Consider the following 22,920-nt stretch of genomic DNA (forward strand, 5'->3'; position numbering starts at 1 on the left):
ATTATCAGAATGTGAAACTCTTATCTAAAATGACTATTTTCCGACTCCAGGTTTTTGTTCCCTATCTTGGCTAAGTCGATGCATGAGTCTATGAGCTCTTGAGAGATAGCATCAAAAAGCCATTTTGACTATTTTTATTATATATCCTATGTTCATCTCTTGGCTAAGTAAATGATTGACTCTATGAAGTCAACTCTTGAGAGGTATCATCAAAATGCCACCTTGACCCACTCTAGACATATCTAGTTGATATACATAGTAAAGGGTCTAACCCTCCCTTGACCGGTATCAAAGTATAATTCATTCCCTCAACCGAATTTATGCTAAGTAGATATTTGGCTCTATGAGTTACTCTTGAGAAATAACATCAAAAGGCCACTTAAACCTTTATACCTTCAAAACTCTGGGATGCCAAGTGGGTACATATATGGTATAGGGATTGATATTCCCTTAACCAGTATCAAAAAGACCTTCTCGTGATCTTTCATAAACTTTTAAGCTTAAATATCTTTCTTGTTCTTCTCCAAAATGAGTAGATGTTTGACCCAATGAGTTTGCTCTTAGGGAACAACATCAAAAAGGTTATTGTGTCATAAACATGGTGCAGAAACTAATTACTTTTAGCATTTACTTCAAGTCTTAACATTTTTCAAAACCCAAGAGTATTTTCTAAATTATAACTTGATCCTAATTACAACACTAGTTGCCAAAGTCCCAAAATTAATAATAAAACAGGAGGAAAGAACAAATGTACCAAATACCGTCAAATCCTAACACCTAATTCATAATAAAAATCCATTTTTAGAATCATCCAATATAGACATCTATCAAGTCAACAAAAAGACAATAAGGGAACAACTCATGAAATGAAGTGAAATAAAATTGTTAAACCATCAAATTCTATTGTAAGGTGATAGCTATGATTATAACCCTAGCAAGTGCACTAATTATCAAGTAGTATAAAAATATCGTTCCCATGGGGATTTAACAAAATAAGTATTAGAATTACAGTCTTTCCTAATTATTTGGACAATCGGAATTCAGATTTAAGAGTATAAACTACTGAAAATAAAAATAGAAAAAGAAAATAAAAGCAAAGGCAATCAATAACCGAATATGCAATGAGTGAAATCGGTAGGACCATTGGTCCACCTAACCATTCTAATGAATATTAATGGATGTGATTAACCAAGATCATTTGTCATTCCCATAAGCTAAAGTTTTTCCCAATTTTATTTAATATTCTTTCCCAAGATATATTAAACCTATTTCTATCAAATAACCCCTCGATCCCTGGACTAGAATTCTCAATGATAGGAATGCATTAAGTGCAAGAAAAACTCATATATTCAGATGAATCATGTGTATATATCCCTATATACCATTCAATCCACACCATGAATTATGTGTTTGAATATATAAATTCCTCTCCCGATTCATTCATATAAACTGAATCAATTAAGAGATGGCCACTACTAATCACAGTAAGCAAATAATTCATAGACTATATGGAAATCACAATCTTGGATAAATCATAATAATAAAAATATATTCATTATCATGGTTAGGGTTTCCACAACCCTAGCTAAAAACAAATTAGTTCATGATAAAGGAAATAAAGCAAACAAGAGGAAAGAAAGAACTCATTAATTCGCCCATGGTGCTGAGATCTTCTCTTCTTCTTGCCACCACCTCCTTCTTGAAGCCTTCTTGATTTGCTAATCTCCTTCTTTAAGTTTCTTGATGATCTTCTTGATTCACTTCAGAGGGACTTCAGTAATTGACTCAATTATTGATTGATTTCCCAAGCTAGTTCGCCCAACCCTTGATATGGTTTAGGGAGGGGGCTGTTACAACCACTTGGAGTTATCTCTAGAATAGATAATCCGGGTTAAGCTCCTCTTATCCTATCCTATCTTATCTCTTATCTAATGATCTCAATCTTCAATTTTCTTAGAATTACATCCCAAATTTAAATATGGTAGGACTCTTCTCAGTTTTTGCTCTTGAATTTGTATTAGGCTTCCTCTACGAATTGGGCAGCTGCAAGTCTTTTCTGCCAGTTGGGCTTCAGCTGCGAATTGGGCCTTCTTACGAATTTGCCCCGATTTTGGGCTAGGATTTGACTTCGATGCAGACCGAATTTGCAAAATCCATGAAATTTGTAGATTTCTCTCTTATAATTCTAGTGAGTTTTGAATCAGCCCAATCGGACCTCGGATATGAGAGTTAGGCCAAGATTACTAATCGGTGCTGAAACTATGAAAAATCATCCGATTTGCCTTGCTTTTTTCCCGATGCTTTCTTTCATGCCCTAAACCGAAATACAAGAGTAATGAGTCCATTTAAATGTAAATTAAGTGTAGAAAGACTGAATTTTCATAGATAAGAATATGATAGATTTTTTTCGCATCAAGTCCCCCCACACTTAAACTTTTGCCCGTCCTCGGGCAAAACAAAACTTAAGCAAAACTAAAACGGGAAAAAAGACTAACTAATTACTGAAAATTTTGAGGTTTTCCTCAACAAGATGCTTGTCCTCTCACATGCCTTAATCCAGATTTTAGAATCCCTCCATTGTCCACTTTTTCCTCCATATTAACTTGTCAAAGAATAATCTCTAATCACCAATCCTCATGCTCCCAAGTCGAATCAACAGTCAAGGGGAGCAAGCATTTCATCGCATGAACATTTTAAGACTAAGTAAGCACTCATTGGTTTAATAGATTCAAATTGCTAACTGCCCTAAAAAAAATTTTTGGTCAAAACAAGGAATGTTATTACCAAAAGCTTGCTTATGCATCACATCTCCACCACTTATCATGAGTTCATTGCATCAAAAAGTGAAATGGGGCTTGTGGTTCTAGGGGTGAGTGCATTTTATGCTCCATCTCACCCTTTTCTTTTGCTTTCGATGTGAGTGCATTTTTTGCTCCATCTCACACTAGCTCTTTTTCTCTCAATGTGAGTGCATTTTATGCTTCACCTCACACTAGTTCTCTCTCTCTCTCTCTCTCTCTCTCTTTTTTGGTGTGAGTGCATTTTATACTCCATCTCACACTAGCTCTCTTATTTTTCATATGGATATCATCACCATTGTCAACCCAATCCATGAACTCATTATTGTGGTCTCAACATGTTTAGCAAAATAAATTCTAGAATAATCAAATAGGGGTTGCAATGAGATGCCTTCTATAGCCAAATTTCAGCTAGTCTTGCTTGCATTCTTTCCTGTTTATTCCACCTAAGCACATGATTCATGACAGTTTGAAATTATTCAAAAACAAGTTTACAGGGAGTAGAAGTTTCAAAAAGAAAGGTAAAATAGTGATGATCGCAGCATGCTAGAGTAAATCCAGAAATTATCAATTTTCCTTAATCCTCACCACACTTAAAGTATACATTGTCCTCAATGTATATGACTTTTTGTAAGATAGAAAGATTTAAGGGGATTTCCCTGAACGCCTTGTTGAGGTCCTTGAGATGTGAAATCAGCTGCTACACAATTAAGTTCCTAAGAGAAAAACACAATCATAAGTAGCTAAAAATAATAAACATAAATGAAAAAAAAAACTGAACTCAATTAGTTGCCTCCCATAAGCGCTCCTTTTAAGTCGTGAGCTTGACTTTCACTTTTCTTTCATGGCTGTTTCAAGGAGAGAATGGACCCATGGTGGATGGGGTGCTCTCCTTCAATATAATGCTTTAAATGCTGCCATTTACCTTGAATGTGTTTTCCTTACCATTATGCAGTTCAATCGCTCCATGAGGGAATACCTTAGCCACTACGAAGGGTCCACTCCACCTGGTTTTCAACTTCCTAGGAAACAACTTGAGACGAGAATTAAATAGTAGAAATTTGTCTCCTTCTTTAAATTCCTTCCTTACAATACGGGGGTCATGCCATGATTTGGTTTTTTCTTTGTATGTCCAGGCATTCTCATATGCTTGATTCCCCCATTCCTCTAATTCGTTGAGCTGAAGCTTTCTTTGATCACCTATATTCCTTAAATCGAAATTCAGAAATTTGGTAGCCCAATAAGCTTTATGTTCCAGCTCAATGGGTAGATGGCACACTTTGCCAAAGACTAATTGATAAGGGGACATTTCAATTGGAGTTTTGAATGCTGTACGATAAGCCCAAAGTGCATTGTCTAGTTTTAAGGACCAATCTCTCCTAGACGTGGTAACCATCTTTTCCAAAATCTGTTTTAGTTCTCTATTAGAGATTTCTACTTGGCCGCTAGTCTGGGGGTGGTAGGGGTTGCAATTCTATGTGTAATGCTATACTTGTTTAACAATTGTTCGAATTGTTTGTTACAAAAATTCTTCCCCCCATCACTTATGATAGCTCGATGTGTTCCAAGACAAATGAATATGAATTTTTTTAAAATTTAATGACAACTTGAGCATCATTAGTGGGATATGCACATGCCTCCACCCATTTGCTCACATAATCCACAGCCACAAGTGTGTATGAATTATTAATAGATTTTGGAAATGGTCCCATGAAATCGATGCCCCACACATCAAATATTTTGCAAACAAGAATATTATTCAAGGGCATCTTGTTTCATCGGGAGATGTTACCTGTCCTTTGACAATGATCGCAAGCACTTATGTATGCATAGACATCCTTGAAGAGCAAAGGCCAATAAAAACCGCTTTGGAGAATTTTTGAAGCAGTTATTGATACTCCATGGTGACCTCCTGCTTCTTTGTCATAGCAGAAATATATGACACTTCGCACTTCTTCCTCGGGAATACATCTCCTTATCAGTCCGTCCCCGCAGATTCTGTACAGGTAAGGTTCATTCCATAGATAATGCTTCATATCAGAAAAAAATTTCCTTCTCTACTAATATGTCAAGTGAAGTGGCACCACCTTTCTTGCCAAAAAATTAGCCAAATCAACAAGCCATGGTTCATTGTTTCTGCTAATCGCATATAATTGCTCATCTGGGAATTCATCATGCAAGGCTGAATTATTAATATTTTCAACATAATTTTCATTCAGCCTAGATAAATGATCAGCTACTGTATTTTCACTATCCTTCTTGTCCTTAATTTTTAGATCAAATTCTTGCAACAACAAGATCCATCGTAGCAGCCTAGGTTTTGCATCTTTTTTAGCAAGTAGATATCTCAAGGCAGCATGATCAGTGAATACGAAGACTTTAGATAATAGCAAATAAGATCTGAATTTTTTGACAGAAAATACTACTGCAAGTAATTCCTTTTTGGTGGTGGAATAATTTTTTTGTGCTTCATTCATGGTCCTATTTGCATAGTAAATGGTATGAAATTTCTTATATTTTCTTTGCCCTAAAACTGCACCCAAGGTATCAATGTTTGCATCATACATTATTTTGAAGGGTAGTTCCCATACAGGGGCTGATATAATAGGAGCTTGAATTAATTTCTGCTTAAGAGTGTTGAATGCATGCAAACAGTTATCATTGAATTCAAAAGGTACATCTTTAACAAGCAGATTTGTCAAGGGTCTGTCTTTGAGAAAAGTCTTTAATAAATCGCCTATAAAAGCCTGCATGCCCAAGAAAACCCCTAACATCCTTTAATGATTGAGGTGGAGGGAGTTTTTCAATTAGTTCTACCTTGGCTTTATCCACTTCGATGCCCCTGGAGGGCACTTTATGTCCTAGAACTATTCCTTCCCTAACCATGAAATGACATTTTTCCCAGTTCAAAACAAGGTTAGACTCCTCATACCTTTGAAGTACCTTTTCTAAATTATGCAAGCATTCGTCGAATGATGATCCATAAATGGAGAAATCGTCCATGAAGAATTCCATGAAGTCATCGATTAAATCACCAAATAATGACATCATACAACGCTGGAAAGTGGCAGGTGCATTGCATAGTCTAAATGTCATTCTCCTAAATGCAAATGTTCCATATGGACACGTAAAAGTGGTCTTCTTCTGATCTTCAAGTGCAATGGGTACTTGAAGATACCCGGAGTAGCCATCTAGGAAGCAATAATATTCGTGCCCTGCAAGTCTATCTATCATTTGATCAATAAATGGCAAAGGGAAGTGATCTTTCCTAGTGGCCTCATTCAGCTTTCAATAGTCTATACACACCCTCCAGCCAGTTATTGTTCTTGTGGGAGTTGATTCATTATTTTCATTTAGAATTACAGTAATCCCCCCTTTCTTTGGTACGAGTTGAACATGACTTACCCATGATGAATTAGAAATTGGGTAGATAATACCTGCTTTGAGCCATTTCAGAATTTTTGTCTTCACTACCTATTGCATTTTAGGGTTTAGCCTCTTTTGTGGTTGTGCCTTGGGATTGCAACCTTGTTCTATCAGAAATTTGTGCGTGCATACTAAAGGATTGATCCCTTTTATGTCAGCGATGCTCCATCCTATGTCCGATATGTGTTGCTTGAGCACTCTCACAAGCTTCTCTTGGGGACCTGTCAATTCAGAAGAGATAATTACAGGTAAGGTGGAACTGTTCCCCAAAAATATATATTTTAAATGAAAGGGTAAGGGTTTACGTTCCAAAGCTAGAGGTGCTTTGATGGAGGGTAGCAATTGTTTGGTAGAGTCCGGCCCTTCTAGTGGCAGAAATTTTCCTTGTCTTGGCTTACACCCTTCTTGGCCGACCTCCAAATAGTTCACTGCCTTATTTTCTTCCTCCTCCTTGACCTGCAAAATTTCACATGAATTAGGACTGTAGCTTTCAAAGGAGTCATCTAACTTTGGTGAGTTAATCTCAGCCGCCCAAACATTTATACAATCGATTGCATATATTTCATGTTCACTTGTGTTGGGATACTTCATGGTTTGAAATACGTTAAACACCACTTCTTCGCCATTGATTCTAAGAGTAAGTAAACCCTTTTGTACGTCAATTAAGGCATTACTAGTAGCAAGAAAGGGTCTCCCTAGAATCAATGGCATTGTCCTATCTTCCTCTATATCCAACACAATGAAATCGGAAGGAATGATGAAATTACCCACTTTAACCAAAACATCTTCTGCTATTCCCCTAGGGTATTTAATGCTTCAATCTGCTAATTGCAGGGTAATAGTTGTAGATGTTAATTCATGCAATCCGAGTTTTTTGAAAATAGAGTAAGTCATTAAATTTATACTAGCACCTAAATCACATAAAGATTTTTCAAATTCGGTATTCCCTATGGTGCAAGGTATAGAAAAACTCCCTGCATTCTTCAGCTTTGGGGGCCATTTATTTTGAAGAATGGCTAAGTACTCTTCATTTAACTTCACCATCTCGCAGCCCTCCCATTTTCTTTTGTTCGACATCACCTCCTTAAAGAATTTAGCATATTTCGGCATCTGTGACAACACATCAAGAAGAGGGATGCTAATATGGATCTTTTTGAATACTTCTAAAAAATTTTCAAACCGTTTATCTAGACTAGCCTTCAAAACTCTTCTAGGGTAGGGGAGAGAGAGTTTAACAACTTCTAAATTCAGTTTAGGTGTACTCCCTTCAGTCATCTTTTGCAAATCGGCCACATTAGCTTCCTTGTCATCCTTCTGGGTTTTGCCAACTGCCTTCCTACTTCTTAAAGCTATGGCGTTACTTGCTCTCTGGGATTCTTCTCCATGTTGCTGGGTAGCCATCCCTCTTTTCTTTCTGACAATAGATTCACAATCTGCCCCATTTGAACTTCTAAGTTCTTGATCGATGCTTCATGACTTAAAAGTCTCTTATCTTGTTCTTGGAATTTTGCTTCAGTAGCATTGATGAACTTAGAAATCATCTCTTCCAAATTACTCTTTTTTTCTTATGGGGGCGGCTGTTGTTGGAATCCCATGGGTGCCTTTTGCTGATTGTTGTTCCATGAAAAGTTTGGATGATTCCTCCACCCTGGGTTGTATGTATTTGAGTAGGGGTTGAAATTCGATCTGCCTGTATAAGAGATAAAATTAGCATTCTCATGTGAAGCAAAAGGACTACCTAATGGACAATCAGAATTAGTATGTCCTATTTGACCACAGAAATCACATGGGATGCTAGATGATGTATTTATTGCTGCAACATTAAGACTATCTAATTTTTTATTTAGATTAGCAAGTTGAGCAGATAGAGCAGCAAAGGAATCGATATGGTGTACTCCCCTCTGATTGGTGTGGTCATTGTTCCACTGGTAGCTGTTTGACACCATCTCCTTCACTAGTTCATAGGCTTCCTTTGGTATTTTTCTCATGATTATGCCACTTGCTGCTGCATCAATAATGGATCGATTAGAGGGGGTAATACCATTATAAAAGGTCTGAATTTGATGCCAAGTGGGTATCCCATGGTGAGGACACTTTCTAAGCATCTCCTTGAATCATTCCCATGCTTCATACAAAGATTCCCTCTCAAATTGAGCAAAAGTAGTGATATCATTAATTAGTTTTGCTATTTTAGAGGGTGGGAAATACTTAGCCAAAATTTTTTGGGTTAGATCATTCCAAGTGGTGACACTTCCTACAGGGAGTGAGTTAAGCCAATCTTTAGTTCTATCACGCAATGAAAATGGAAATAATCTAAGCCTAATAGCATCATCACTAACTCCATTGTGTTTAAATGTATCACATATTTCTAGGAAGTTAACAATGTGTGCATTAGGGTCATCACTTGGCAACCCACTAAACTGAATACTTCTCTGAATCATCTGGATGATTGCAGGCTTGATTTCAAAATTATTAGCATGAATTATGGGCTTGCAAATACTGGAAGTCGCCCCATCAATGGTTGGACAAGTGTAGTCCAAGAGGGTGCTATTTGCATCTGCCATCTCTTCTTCAATCTCTATTGCTGGTTCGCCAATTTCAACCTCCTCTCTCGCTTTACCTTTGTTAGCTTTTTGTAATAAGCGAAGGGTCCTTTCAATTTCAGGATCGAATTTTGCTAGTCCCTCTCTTCTAGTGCGTGTCATGCACTAGTAAATCTGAACAAAGCAAGATTTTGAACAAAATAAACAAAAAAAGTAAACAATATAAAATAATAAAAATAGAAATAAAAATCCAAATTAATCAAGGTTAATAGGTTCTAATATTATTTTAGGACTAAATCCCCAACAACGGCGCCAAAAACTTGATAGCTATGGTTATAACCCTAGCAAGTGCACTAGTTATCAAGTAGTATAAAAATATCGTTCCCACTGGGATTTAACAAAATAAGTATTAGAACTACAGTCTTCCCTAATTATTTGAACAATCGAAATTCAGATTTAAGAGTAAGAACTATTGAAAATAAAAATAGAAAAAGAAAATAAAAGCAAAGGCAATCAATAACCGAATATGCAATGAGTGAAATCGGTAGGACCATTGGTCCACCTAACCATTCTAATGAATATTAATGGATGTGATTAACCAAGAACATTTGTCATTCCCATAAGCTAAAGTTTTTCCCAATTTTATTTAATATTCTTTCCCAAGATCTATTAAACCTATTTCTATCAAATAACCCCTCGATCCCTGGACTAGAATTCTCAATGATAGGAATGCATTAAGTGCAAGAAAAACTCATATATTCAGATGAATCATGTGTATATATCCCTATATACCATTCAATTCACACCATGAATTATATGATCGAATATATAAATTCCTCTTCCGATTCATTCATATAAAGAAAAAGCATGAAAAAGAACATAAAAAAGCCAATAGAATTAAGGGCAAGTTCACTGAAAGGCCTCAACATTGTCAATGAGTAATGCTTCTCCCTTGAAGGATCAATTGGGGATAATTTTAACATGTATTTATTTTCATAAGTCATATATACAATCAAGAGATGAAGGTAAGTCAATCATCAATCATTTTATCTTGTTTTTGATCCATTAACCAATCCTCTAAACATCTTCTTTGATTGAACATCTATTTCAAGAGATAGATGTCAAATGTTCAAATGCCTTTATAACAAGTCAAATAAGGAAATAAAGTCAAAAGGAAAAACTAAGTCAGAAAAGTGCAATTTTGAAGAAAAAAAAGAAAAAAAAACTGGGGCAAATAAGCTAAATATTTGTTTCTGATTTCATCCTAACTCCACCTCATTCTTTACACCAACAAAAAATCCTCATGGATCAAGAAAGATGTATGACACATGGCATTGAAGGACATGAAAGGAATTTCTCGTCCAAAGGGAATAAAAAAATGGGAGGAAAAAAGGAAAAGAAGAAAAACAAAAAATATGTGCTAAAAGCCTTATTTTGTTAATTAAAGCATATGAAACCTATGTCAAAAGAATATTTGAGCCTCTTATCCTTTAGTTTTGAATCTTGTTCTAAGTCACTTTTTGTCCCATCTAATAATACCTCCTTGATTTTTGAGAGATTAACAAGATAACCTTGGTACACCTTTTTTCACTAACAATGATGGAATCAAGTGTGGGTACCTTGGATGAGAAAAAAAAGAAGAAAAAAGGAAAACCAGGGGTAAAAGGGTGAGAAAAAAGAAAAAAAAAGAGAAGGATACATTCCAAACTCAGGGCAATCATATCAAAGCATAAGAATTTCTTTTTAGCAAAGTCATAAAAATTCAATCTCTACACAAAGGGGAAACTACCTCTTGCTCGAATATTTTCCCGAAGTGAATTTCCAATTAGCATTTAACATTTCTAAGACACATATCTCTGAAACCATTAGTGCTACTATCATCAAATCTCATATCATATTAAGGGTAAGTGGGTTCTTTTGATTGTTATTGTTTTATCAAAAGTAAGCACTGACCATCCACCTAATCCGTGTTTGAGTAAAAAAAAGGAAAAAGTAAAATGAAAAGCTCAATAACATCCTTTTTCTTTCATCGAAAGCATCCAAACTTTGTTTTTTTAAATCATCCAAAAGTTTTCCTAAAAATCCAAAATCATTCAAAAGTCATTCATCCCAACCATTTAAGAATCTTCATATATTATCCATAAATCTTTCATCCAAAATTTTGGCATTCATGTAATCTGAAGTTCTTTGCATCATCTATCCAAATCCAAAGTTACCTAAAAATCTTTTTTTTTTCATAATCCTTTTGGGCAATTTTCTTTCATCTAAGTTGTCCAAATCCAAAAGTCATTAATCATCCAACTTTCTTTCATCTAAATCATCCAAAATTTATAAATCCATTAAAGTTCATCAAAATCATCCACTTCGTGCGATCCGTCTTCGGGAACAATTGAATACCCATCGAAATTCATAAAAATCTCTTGCTTCATGCGATCTACCTTTGGGCATAATCAAATACTCATATAAATTCATCAAAAACTTTTGCTTTGTAAGACCCTCACTTCGTGTAGTCCTTTTTCGGGCATAATTGAATACCCACCAAAATTCATCAAAATATTTTGCTTTGTGCGATCTGCCTTCGATCATAATTGATTATCCATCGAAATTCATCAAAATCTCTCGCTTCTTGCGATTTGCCTTTGGCCATAATCAAATATCCATTAAAATTCATCAAAAACTTTCGCTTCTTGCAATCCTCGCTTCATGCGATTCACCTTTAGGCATAAACAAATCTCTTACTTCGTGCGATCCGCCTTTAGGCATAATCAAATACCCATCAAAATCTTTCGCTTCGTGTGATTCACCTTCAAGCATAATCAAATGCCTATCAAAATTCATCAAAGTTGTTCGCTTCATGTGATCCACCTTCAGGCATTAACGAATACCCAATGAGATTCATCAAAATCTCACTTTATGCAATCCGCCTTCAGGCATAATTGAATACCTATCAAATTTCATCAACATCTTTCACTTCGTGTGATCCTTGCTTCATGCAATCTGCCTTCGGACATACTCGAATACCTATCAAATTTCATCAACATCTTTTGCTTCATGCGATTTGCCTTCAAACATAATCAAATACCCATCAAGATTCATAAAAAAACTTTCACTTCATGCAGTCCACCATCAGGCATAATTGAATACTCAGTGAAATTCAACAAACTATTTTTCTTGGTGCGATCTGCCTTCAGGCATAATTGAATACCCATCGAAATTCTTCAAAATCTCTTGGTTTGTGTGATTCGCCTTTGACATAATCAAATATCAATCAAAATTCTTCAAAAACTTTCACTTCATGCGATCCTCAATGCATGCGATCCACCTTCGAGCATAATTGAATACCCAATGAAATTCATCAAAATATCTCACTTCGTGCGATCTGCCTTTTGGCATAATCGAATACCCATTGAAATTCATCAAAATCTTTTGCTTTGTGTAATCTTCGTTTTGTGCTACCCACCATCGGACATAATCGAATACCCAACAAAATTCATCAAAATCTCTTACTTCATGTGATCCATCTTCGAGCATAATTGAATACCCATTGAAATTCATCAAAATCTTTAGCTTCGTGCGATCCACCTTTGGCCATAATTGAATACCCATTGAAATTCATTGGCATCTCTCATTTTGTGCGATATGCCTTTGGGAATAATTAAATACCCATCAAAATTCATCAAAATCGTTTGCCTTGTTTGACTTTCGCTTTGTGCGATCTACCTTCGGGCACAATCAAATACCCATAGAAATTAATTAAAATCTCTTGATTTATGAGATTTGCTTTGGCACAATCAAATACTCATCAAAATCCATAAAGATCTATCACTTTGTATGACTGGCCTACGTGCAAAATATTGGAATCAATCAAAAGCATTCACTTGGCATAATCTAAAAAAAATTCCCATGTGAGATACCTTCAGGAAAATCACTGGAAGAAAAAAAAGTTTTCATTTCAATCATTCCTAAAATCAATTGTAGAGTTCAAAAATCTTTTGCCCCTCATGTATGGCAGTATGTCTAGAAGCACATAAAGCTTGATAAGTTGTGACCATACCACCTTATCCTCAAACCAATCTTATGAAATCCAAACCGTTATTGGGTACATTAAACTTACTTTAACATCATACATTTTACACCACATAGTTTTCATTGCCCGAATTATCAATGTTTTAATGCACAAGTAACTCCTATATGAAGGGCTCTTATTACCTATCAAAACAACAACATACGCTATATCACACAAGACCTTTGTCAAGTTTTCAAAATGGTTTCCTAAAATGGTTTCAACACCAAACATCAAAAATCAAAACCTGTAGAAACTCGAAGTAAAAGATAAAATCCCTATTCAATTAGTGAACCTCCATCAAATATTTAAATCAACTAATTAATTTCAAAAACCAAAATTCATAAAAACTCAAATAAAAAAAATCAAAATCCATATTAAATTAGTAAACTTCCATCAAATATTTAAATTAAATAGCTAATTTTAAAAATCAAAACCCACAAAAACCCAAAACAAAAATCAAAATCCATATCAAACTCCCATAAAATATTTTCAAAAATCAAAACCCGTAAAAACTCAAATAAAAATATCAAAATCCATATTAATATAGTAAAATTTCATCAAATATTTAAATTAAATAACTGATTTCAAAAATCAAAACTTGCAAAAACCCAAAAGAAAAATCAAAATCCATATTAAACTTCCATCAAATATTTTCAAAAACTAAAACTTGTAAAAACTTAAATCAAAATTCAAAATCCATAAACAAATAAGTAATCAAAACCCATAAAAATTTAATTCAAAAATCAAAATCCATCAAATATTCAAATCAAACAACCAATTAAAATAAATCAAAACCCAGAAAATTTAAATCAAAAGTCAATATCCATTAAATATTCAAATCAAATAACCAATTTAAAATATCAAAACCCATAGAAATTTAAATCAAAAGTCAAAATCAATCAAATATTCAAATCAAATAACAAATTTGAAAAATTAAACCCATTAAAATTTAAATCAAAGTCCAAAGTCCATTTAAATCAAATAACTAATTTCAAAAATCAAAGCCCATGAAAATTCAAAATCCATCAAATATTTAAATAAAAATCCAGACCTGTAAAAAACTCAAATAAAAAACCAAAGTCCATATTAACTTAGTAAAATTCCAACAAACATTTGAATCGAATAACTAATTCAAGCTTCAACATCAATTATCAAAAACCTAAATCCATAAAAACTCAGCAATCTTTCAAATAAAAATTTATAGGCTTTCATCAAGTCATCAATTCAAATGTTACAACATAAAAAGATCAAACCTATACAAACTTAACCTATAAGTATCCAACAAATAACAAATTTGAAATCCATAAAAATAATAAAAAAAACTTAACAAGCTTCATTCCATACTAAAACATGTCAAATCCTTTGAATCATCAATCATCAATGCATGCATTAATTAAAAATCAAACATCAACTAAGGATAACTATTTTTGGGATGGCACCATTATGTTTTTCTCGTGTTTGTTTAATAGTTGCAATTGCCTTTCAAGGCTTGGGATACCACACACTCCAAGGAAAGGCTTTGTATTGCATTAACTTCAACCTTGACTAAAATTCCAACAACAAAATTCCGGTCTCCAATCACTTATCCCTCACAAAAATCTTTGTGTGCTTTTTCTTTGTTGTTCGATAGTTTTCTACCTCCAACAAAGAGGGGCAGGTGTTAGAACCCAATTTTTGCTCGGTTCCTTCACCCTACCTCTTTTTACCCTTTTCTTAGACCCCAAAAACTTGGAAACATAACCAGGTTAACCTGAGACTTTCCAAAATCCGAAATACCCTCTTTCGGTACAATCAATAGGATAAATAAGAACATTGAGATCAACATCAACGTCTGATCAAACATCATCCCCTGACTTGGAAAACTATAAATTAGTTACATATTAATTTTCATGACTAAACTCAAAGATCTATTGTTTATCATGCCAACGTCCTTTCTAACGGCCCCGATCTATGTGATATTCAATTTTCAACTCCTTAAAATCAAGTCCAACACATCCATCACCTCAATATCATCAGGAAACAATCAACTAGCAAATCACAACACAAATTTATGACAACCAACCGCAAAAACATCAAGATCCTATTTTGATGACCCAGAACAATTACCAAGATTAACCATATCTTTCTCAGATCAGTTACGATCCACTTGAATCCTCACCTTAATCCATGCCTACCTACCAAATTGTAGCTTAAAATTCTCCTGTTTGATTCCCCATCAAGCTTAGATCCTATTTCAACAAATATCATTAATTAGAGCTTACCATCTGTTATCCCAACTTCATGACCATTCAGACCTTACCATTGGTTTTGGAGACCCAAAAAACCTAGCATGTCGAATTTCACAATCAAACATCTTCGTTTGACTGTTGAAAATATAAGATTCCATTTTGGACCCTTTTATTAATTGGAAAACCATAAGCTATGACCATTTGAACTAAATCAATTAATCTACATCTTTGACCATAGATCTATTACTTCCATTATATTCAAGATGTTCAAAAGTGCCAACCCACCAAATTTCATGCCAAAATTCTCGCATTTGACCATTCATTAGACAAAGATTCTATTTTAGCAAATCTCATTGATCCAAACCTGTTAGACATAGATCTTAATCATCCTGACCCTATTTGACCAATCAGACATCACCACTATGTTCAAAGACCCAAAAACACTAGCACGTCAAATTTCACATCCCAGTTCATCTGTTTGACTGTTAAACTAGAAATATAATATTTTGACGTATCATATTGATTCACCACACCAGTAGTCCCAATTTAGGACCTTAAGAGGGTAAGGACTAATGCCAACCCTTTACATGACCCATTAGAACACCTGGACCAATGATATTGAGCCTAATAGACCCAATAAACCTGAAAACCCAAAGATACCACCACTTAAAGCTAAGAAGAGACAAATTCACATTTAAAACCCAAATACGAGACTTCCATGAAAGGCATGCCTCAAGCTCCCATTGGATGAACAAAACCCATGAAAACCACCCCCAAGTCAAAGACAATCTTTCACCAAAGAGGAAAAGTTGATTGATCACCATTTTCTTTGAAAAATCTTTGCCCATTCTCTTGTAAAAATTTTCTTGAAGCCTGAGCCTTGTGATTGAATGAATTTCAAATCTAACTCAAGCTTTAAGAGGAGGAGGAAACTTGAGGGAGCCCCCTAGAGAGAAAGTTACAGAGAGAAAGGGGGAGAAAACTAGAAAGAGAGATCTAAAAGAGAAGAATAGGAGAAAAGAGCATTTTCCCAACCTTTGTAATCCCAAAGTCCTTGAAGATCAAACTTCAAATCCACCCATCTGCTTTCAGAGACAAGACTTAAAACCAAAAAGTGCACCGTCCATCCCAATATCTCATTCAACCTTTTTTGAACTTATTCCCACCGCTGAAAAACTCTCGTCAAGGTACAAACTAAATGTAAGTTTTTCATTTTAACTTTTAAACCTGATTTCGTAATCTTTGTTTTTTAAGTTTTTCTAGGTTGCTTGAAGTTCTGAAATGTTTTGAAACCATCGTTTGCAATTTCTTCTTGACTTAGAATAGCAGAAAAGAGGCGAGGGTCTTAGGGAAATTAGTACCTATGACCCGATAACATCACCTCAAAATTGGTCTTAAGAGAAGTTGAAAGTATGTTTTTCTAGATTTAAGAAATTCTTGTAGCCATTTCTGTTTTTCTTTGTTAGAAAATGAGCTTGAACAACTCCTGTATTAGGTTGTTACAACAGTTTGGAGAGAGGGGTGCTTAATACCTTCCCTCTCCCAATCCTTGGAACCCGAAATCTCTCGATTTTGTGCCTTTTCCTATGGAGAGCAGAGTCACTTTCAAAGGTAAATCAATTTTTCGGATTTGAAAATGAGGACCCATTTCCTCTTAAAACATGGGTGGCGACTCCACCTTTTTGAGCTGACCATGAGTTCCTCAAAGCTCACAATCAGTTTTCACTAATGTTAGTCGGTTTCGGGTGACCAATTGCCCAACTTGATTGGGTTGATTTGATTGGCTAAACAGCTTACAACGAAAATACAATAAATAACAATACTTTAGTCTCCAATAATTATTGAACTTTATAGTGAAAATACATAATTATTGAAAATATATTGATAATGGAAATACAATAAATAACAATAAAAATACAATAAACAAAATAATTACAAAAATACAATATGTACTAAAAAATATATTAAATTAGTCAATAAATAGTATATTCTCTAATAATAGTTTCTCTAATAAATATGAATTAATAAGTTATAACAAAAATACAATAAGTACAATAAATTAAACTTAAAAAGTTAAATAATAGCAGTTTAATCTCCAATAATTATTGAAAATTTTATGTTAAATAACAAAACAAAATTAGATTTATACATAATTATTGGAAATATATTTATCATGAAAAACAATAAATAATTTCTTAAAATACAATAAATAATGACCTAAAATACAATAAATATTAATTATAGTATATATAAATATAGATTAAGATTTTAAAATAATTGTTAATAAATATTAATTTCTTGAAAGTTATTTTCTAGAATTATTAATTTATATATGTGAAATTAGTTATTTGTGATACTATTAAGTTATTTAAATAATATCATTACTTAACTTTTCAAATATTAAACTATTTATTGAATTTAATAATCCATGAAATTATAATTTATACTATTATTATATAATTTTGTAAAATATTAAACTATTAATAATTTTAATATTATTTTATAATTATTTTTCTACTTTTAAGAGATTTTTTAAATTTATTACATAATTTCTTTATTTTAAGTATTTAAAATCTTGTTATGTGAAATATTTCATTAGTTAAAAGATTTTGTTATTTAATATTTAAATAATATATGAAATATTTAAAATTTTCAGTCACTTGAAATTTATTTTATTTAAAGTTATTACATAATATTAATTTTTTGTTACATAATTGTTTAACAATTTTCAATATTTTATTTATTTAAGACATTTAGTAATTGAAATGTTGAAGTAATATTTAATTTTTTAATGTTAAATGTTTATTATTTTATTAACATTTAAATTGAAAAATCTGGAAAACCATAATTTATATTGTTAGTACATAATTTTGTGATGAATTTTGTTAAAGTATAAAATTATTAATAATATGAATATTGTTAAATCTATTATAATTTTTTTTGTGTTTTTAATAAATATTTTAAAGTTATTATATAGTTTTTGTTAGAATATTTATATAATTTTTAAAATTTTTAATTCAAACTTTCTTTTAATAGATATAGATCAAAAGTGGGGAAGAGGATAAATAGGAGTTAGAGATAATTTAGGAGAAAGTGTGGATAGTGTAGGAGGTATTTTAGGAGAAATTTGAGGTAAGGATATTAAAAAGGTTATTGGGAACATGAGAGAGAGAGAGAGAGAGAGAGAGAAAAGATTTTTGGTAATTTTTTTTTGGGGAAGGTGAGCATCTCATTGGTTGTTGAAAAAATGACATGGAATAAAAATAAAAAATTAAAAAAAATGAGAAAATTTTTTAGACTTGTGTTTTAGTGTGTATGTGTATACGCGCGCACACACACACACACCCACACTACATTTCACATATTTACTATAAGTAGTCTTAAAATCTGTTTAGAGAACCGAGCTAGGTTGAATTCTTTTAATTTTCTAAAGCCTAACCCTCTAGATCTCCTTGGTTTTCATATTTTCTCCCATGAAATGGTATGTAAGGTTCTTTTATCCATATTTCCATCCCACTAGAACTTATCTTATAACTGCTCTGTTTTTCAGATAGTTGCTTGAGCGTGAATTGCAAAACCCATGATGTGTGTGGGCTTAGCTTAAAGGGAAGATGAAAATATTGGAATTTAAGAGGATTGGCCAATTGATGGGGAAACTAAAATGACTCTTGTAGATGTTGCTAAGTATTTGATGCCTAAAACCCAATTTGGGTTGTTGAGACTTTGCCTAGAGAATTTGATTACAACTTTGGAATTTAAAAAAAGGAGGAAACAATATTGAATGCAAAAGAAATTAATGTCAAAAAGATGCCAGAATTGTTGGTCAATGAAGAAGCAAAAGAATGAAGTAGGGAAGGCAGATTTCATAAATAAGATTTTAAGGGGAGTTGGGCTCCTTTGCTTTGGAGGGTCTCCTTCTTTCCAAGGTGAAAACACTTAAATAGAATCATTTTTGAATATGATTGTCTTCAGCTAGTAGTTGGGCTCTCTCACAAGTCTTATGAATGGCCGAAGGACTCCTTTCTTATGTAATATATTCTTCATATTTGCTGCTCCCCTGCTAGCATCTTATGCTGAACATGATTGATGATCTTGCCCGCCTATCTGGTTGTTAAAACAATCTCCATAGATAGTTAAAAGGTGTTGGAATTGGGTGAAATTGATGATTTTCCTATGTAAGTATTCTTTTGTTGAAGTTGGGTCTTAGTTTATAGGCGTCCATATGAGTTAGTGTTGGTTTGTTTTTGTTGTTTCTGGTCTTGTATTCTGTTTGGTTTGTAGTGTCTATTTGGTTGCTTTGTTTGCTGTTGCTTGTTTTCGTTTAATGAATTTGTTTTTACCAAAAAAGATTTTGAAGATAGACTTTAGCATTAAAGTCTATTTCAAATCCATTCATGTGGAGGGCTGATTTCAACTCTGTTAATGACCTCACAGTTCTGGCATTTGCAACAGAGAACCTCTATTGACGGTTATAGCATGGCACTGTTCCTCTGTTACTTGTTTGTCTGAAATAAGCTCCACTGATAAAAACATCCTTCACGAGTTGCCAATTCCATGAATACCCATCACCTCTTTTGTCCTATTTCCATGTCACCTAATGAAATAACCCATTGCTTTCCAAGGCAAGGATAAGGGAGAGGGAGGTCTGAGAGTCTTACAATTTTGTTTCCAGATTTGAGTGCTCTGAAGAGATTGGATTCACTTTTGATGCTAGGGTTCATGCTTCCACCATGGCGGATCCTTCAGATTCAAATTTCATGCTACATTTCATAATATGGAGGCAGCTACCTTGCTTGGACTCCAGAGGTTGTGATGAGATCATCATCATTTAAGCCTTGTCCCAATTATAACTATATGGAATTAGCTACATAATAAATCCCGTTCTGCTATTCCCTCCTTGTTCAGTACGTACCATATATATATCCATTGATAAATTGATGGCTCTTAATAAATATTTTTCATTACTGCAATCCACGCCCTTTTAGGCCTATTCCTGGCTCTTCTAGGACCAGGCCCAATCTAATCCAATGAATGTTTTGGACCAGTCCAATTCAAAGTCTAGACCGTCCAATCCAATGAATGTTTTGGACCAGTCTAATTCAAAGTCTGGACCGTCCAATCTATTCAAATTCATTTTGATTTAGATTGTTTTCAACCCATACCTGGTCTATTGACACATATATTATCTTATACCAATGGACCAGATACCAGATATTGGCTTAATCCAACCCAATCCAATATAAATTTGTTACGGACAGACCAGGTCCAGTCTAATCTAAGAAATATTTTTAAATCAAATTGGTCCAATCCAATATATCTTGTTGGTCTGTCCCATCCGTCCAAATTGATTTTGAACTGGACGGGTCCAATCCAAAACCGATCCATCGACACCCTAAATCTCAACATTTGTATGTCTTTCCACTACCCTCATTTTTAGAGTTGAATGTTTGAAAACAAAATAGCAAAACAAATAAGTTGTTGCATGCCTTGAAGTTATACAGTAACCATAAATTGCAGAGGTTGGCTGGGCTGGATAAATCTAGTGAAGTGGTGGGAAAAGAAAAAGACTGGAGATGGCGGACAGGAATAAATTCCGAAGGATTTTACATAACAAAAAGAAAAAAAAAGCAGGAAAAGAAAGAGACTTTATTAAGGATGAAACACTTGCCACTAGGTGAGGATCAAAAGATACCTCTTTATGTGTTTGCTATAGGAGGACCTTGGAGGCTGCAAACTATATGTTGATTTCTTGAATTCAACTTTTCTTATTTGGGCTTAGTGTTAACAAGTTTTGAGATGTATTCTTAAAGATGTTGAGCCTTAAACTTCTAAGTTGATAGTAATTATAGCCAGTTCTTTGTTTTGCATGATTAATGCATGTAAAAATTATGTTTATAGCCAATTCTGTTCTTTGTTTTGCATGGTTAATGCATATAAAAAATATATCTATTGGAGAACTTTGAATTTGGAGTTCAATTTTGATAGGATTGTATAGTAAACCTCCTAGGTTAAGAGGCTTTCCACTTTTCTTGATTTGCTAATTAGATATAAAGTTGGACATGGGCATGTGCATATGACAAACCTCCTAGATTGAGCTGCCAGTGGCCACTCAAAGTTTGCTGACTTTGTGCTTGGCAAATTTACTCAAACCAAGGCCATAAGGCTAAAAGCACTATATACTCAGAAAATTCCTTGAGCAACCTATTAGACTCTTGCCCATCTTAGAATACTTCAAATAACAATTAATCCTACAAACACTCCTCTTCTGTAGAACTGAAAATCATATAATCCTGAATTAACCAAGAGCCCCATATCAAGTGCTTATGGGTTTATTCATTTTACACTTAACAAACATCAACAGAGTATCGATACACAATCACATACATCAACTCTCCTCTCCCAAGGAAGAGAAGATTAATTAAACTAATATAAGGCCATGATGGTCGATCGTTTCTGTAGTCCACACACACGACACACCTCGTCATAATTAGCAAACTATGATCTGTAACCAGAGGAAGGAGAGAAGATGAGGAGCTCCTTAGACTGTAACCATGGCTTCACCGCAACAACAGCATCAAACCTCTGGGGAAAGCCATCTCGGAAAGCCTCGATATACAAGTAGTACTTGACCCCAGTGATCACTTGTTGCTTAGCCATTACAACCTCCGAGAACACCAGATCTCCTCCATTACTGCTGCTGCCCTGGCCACGCGCTTCAGCTTCTTGGTGCTGCTTTCTGTTGAATTCATCCACCGAAAACCTCCCCACTTCTTGAACCTCGTCGTCGCACCCCACGTCTTGGACTTCAGTCCATCCTCCTACCATTATTCTTCTGCCATGAACGGCCCTCCAAGAACAGCACAGAAACACACACAAGGCCAACAAAAACAAAGCATAAGATCTGATGAGCGCCATGATCGACAGATGGGTAGCAGAGAGGGAGAGAGAGAGAGAGAGAGAGAGAGAGAAGTAGAGAGGAGATGAGATTGATCTGGGTTGAACGAGTCTCATTACTCATGTATATATAGTGTGGAATGTTGAGATTTTGGTGGGTGTCTCACTGTCTGTCTTCTTTCGCCGAGATGACATGACACGGATCGAGGTTGGGATGGGGGAGCAAGAACGGCGTGCCGCGTCTTCTACTCACTCATGCGTCGGTAGCGACACTCAGCTTTAGTGGGATCAGTGCAGCCGTGAAGCTTTTGTCCCTCGATGATCCAAGAGTCCGTTTGGTTCGTGGGAATATGGTCTAAAATCAAAATCGAGATTGGATTTCAACTGACTCATTGGGCGGAATAAGAATCTGATTCCTGTTTCTGGTGGAATAGCATTTTCTCATTTGAGAGGCCCTGTCCTTTGAATGAGAATCTCTCATTGTAGTGGGTTTCAATTCCGATTCTCATTTGAACCAAACAAACAGGGAATAGACCATTTCAATTACAATTTTAAAGGATTTTAATTCGATTCTAATTGCGAACCAAACAGATCTTAAGTTCAGTGTGTGTGAAAGAGAGATTGTTTTGGGCGCAAATTATCCCTATAGGCAATAAACAGTACATAAAAATGGGACGATAATATTTTGTGCATGTTGAATTTTTGGCCTAATTAATTAAATAATTGTAATTAAGAGTGCAATTTGGGTTGGACCAGCTCAGAATAGGGTTGAATTAGTTCAAAGTATCAATTCATATGTATTGCCCTGTATCTTATTATACCTATCAACTTTTGGGCTGCATTTGGCATTCCTTAGTTTAAAGATTTATTTCCTTTTTTATTGTTAAAATGTCTTTATAAATATTGTGCGTTTTTATATATAAAAAGAAGATAAATCCTTAAAATAAAGAATTCCAAATGCAGTC

The 22,920-nt window shown here is 34.3% G+C and overlaps 1 non-coding gene and 1 pseudogene across 2 annotated transcripts; one reads left to right on the top strand and one right to left on the bottom strand.

The window, feature by feature from the left end:
- The first annotated feature begins 8,300 nt into the window (after positions 1 to 8,300).
- On the top strand, positions 8,301 to 8,407 carry LOC148874416 (small nucleolar RNA R71). Its single transcript, XR_016106057.1, has one exon. It is a non-coding gene; the product is annotated as a small nucleolar RNA R71 (small nucleolar RNA).
- A 12,917-nt stretch (positions 8,408 to 21,324) lies between these two features.
- LOC148874417 (cysteine proteinase inhibitor B pseudogene) lies at positions 21,325 to 22,087 on the bottom strand (annotated as a pseudogene). The gene has a single exon (XR_016105368.1). The product of XR_016105368.1 is annotated as a cysteine proteinase inhibitor B pseudogene (transcript).
- Between the last annotated feature and the right edge of the window lie 833 nt (positions 22,088 to 22,920).

The sequence above is a fragment of the Nelumbo lutea genome, chromosome 1, assembly GCF_056320005.1.
Source record: "Nelumbo lutea isolate HS-2025 chromosome 1, American lotus-T2T, whole genome shotgun sequence".
In the NCBI taxonomy this organism is placed as follows: Eukaryota; Viridiplantae; Streptophyta; class Magnoliopsida; order Proteales; family Nelumbonaceae; genus Nelumbo; species Nelumbo lutea.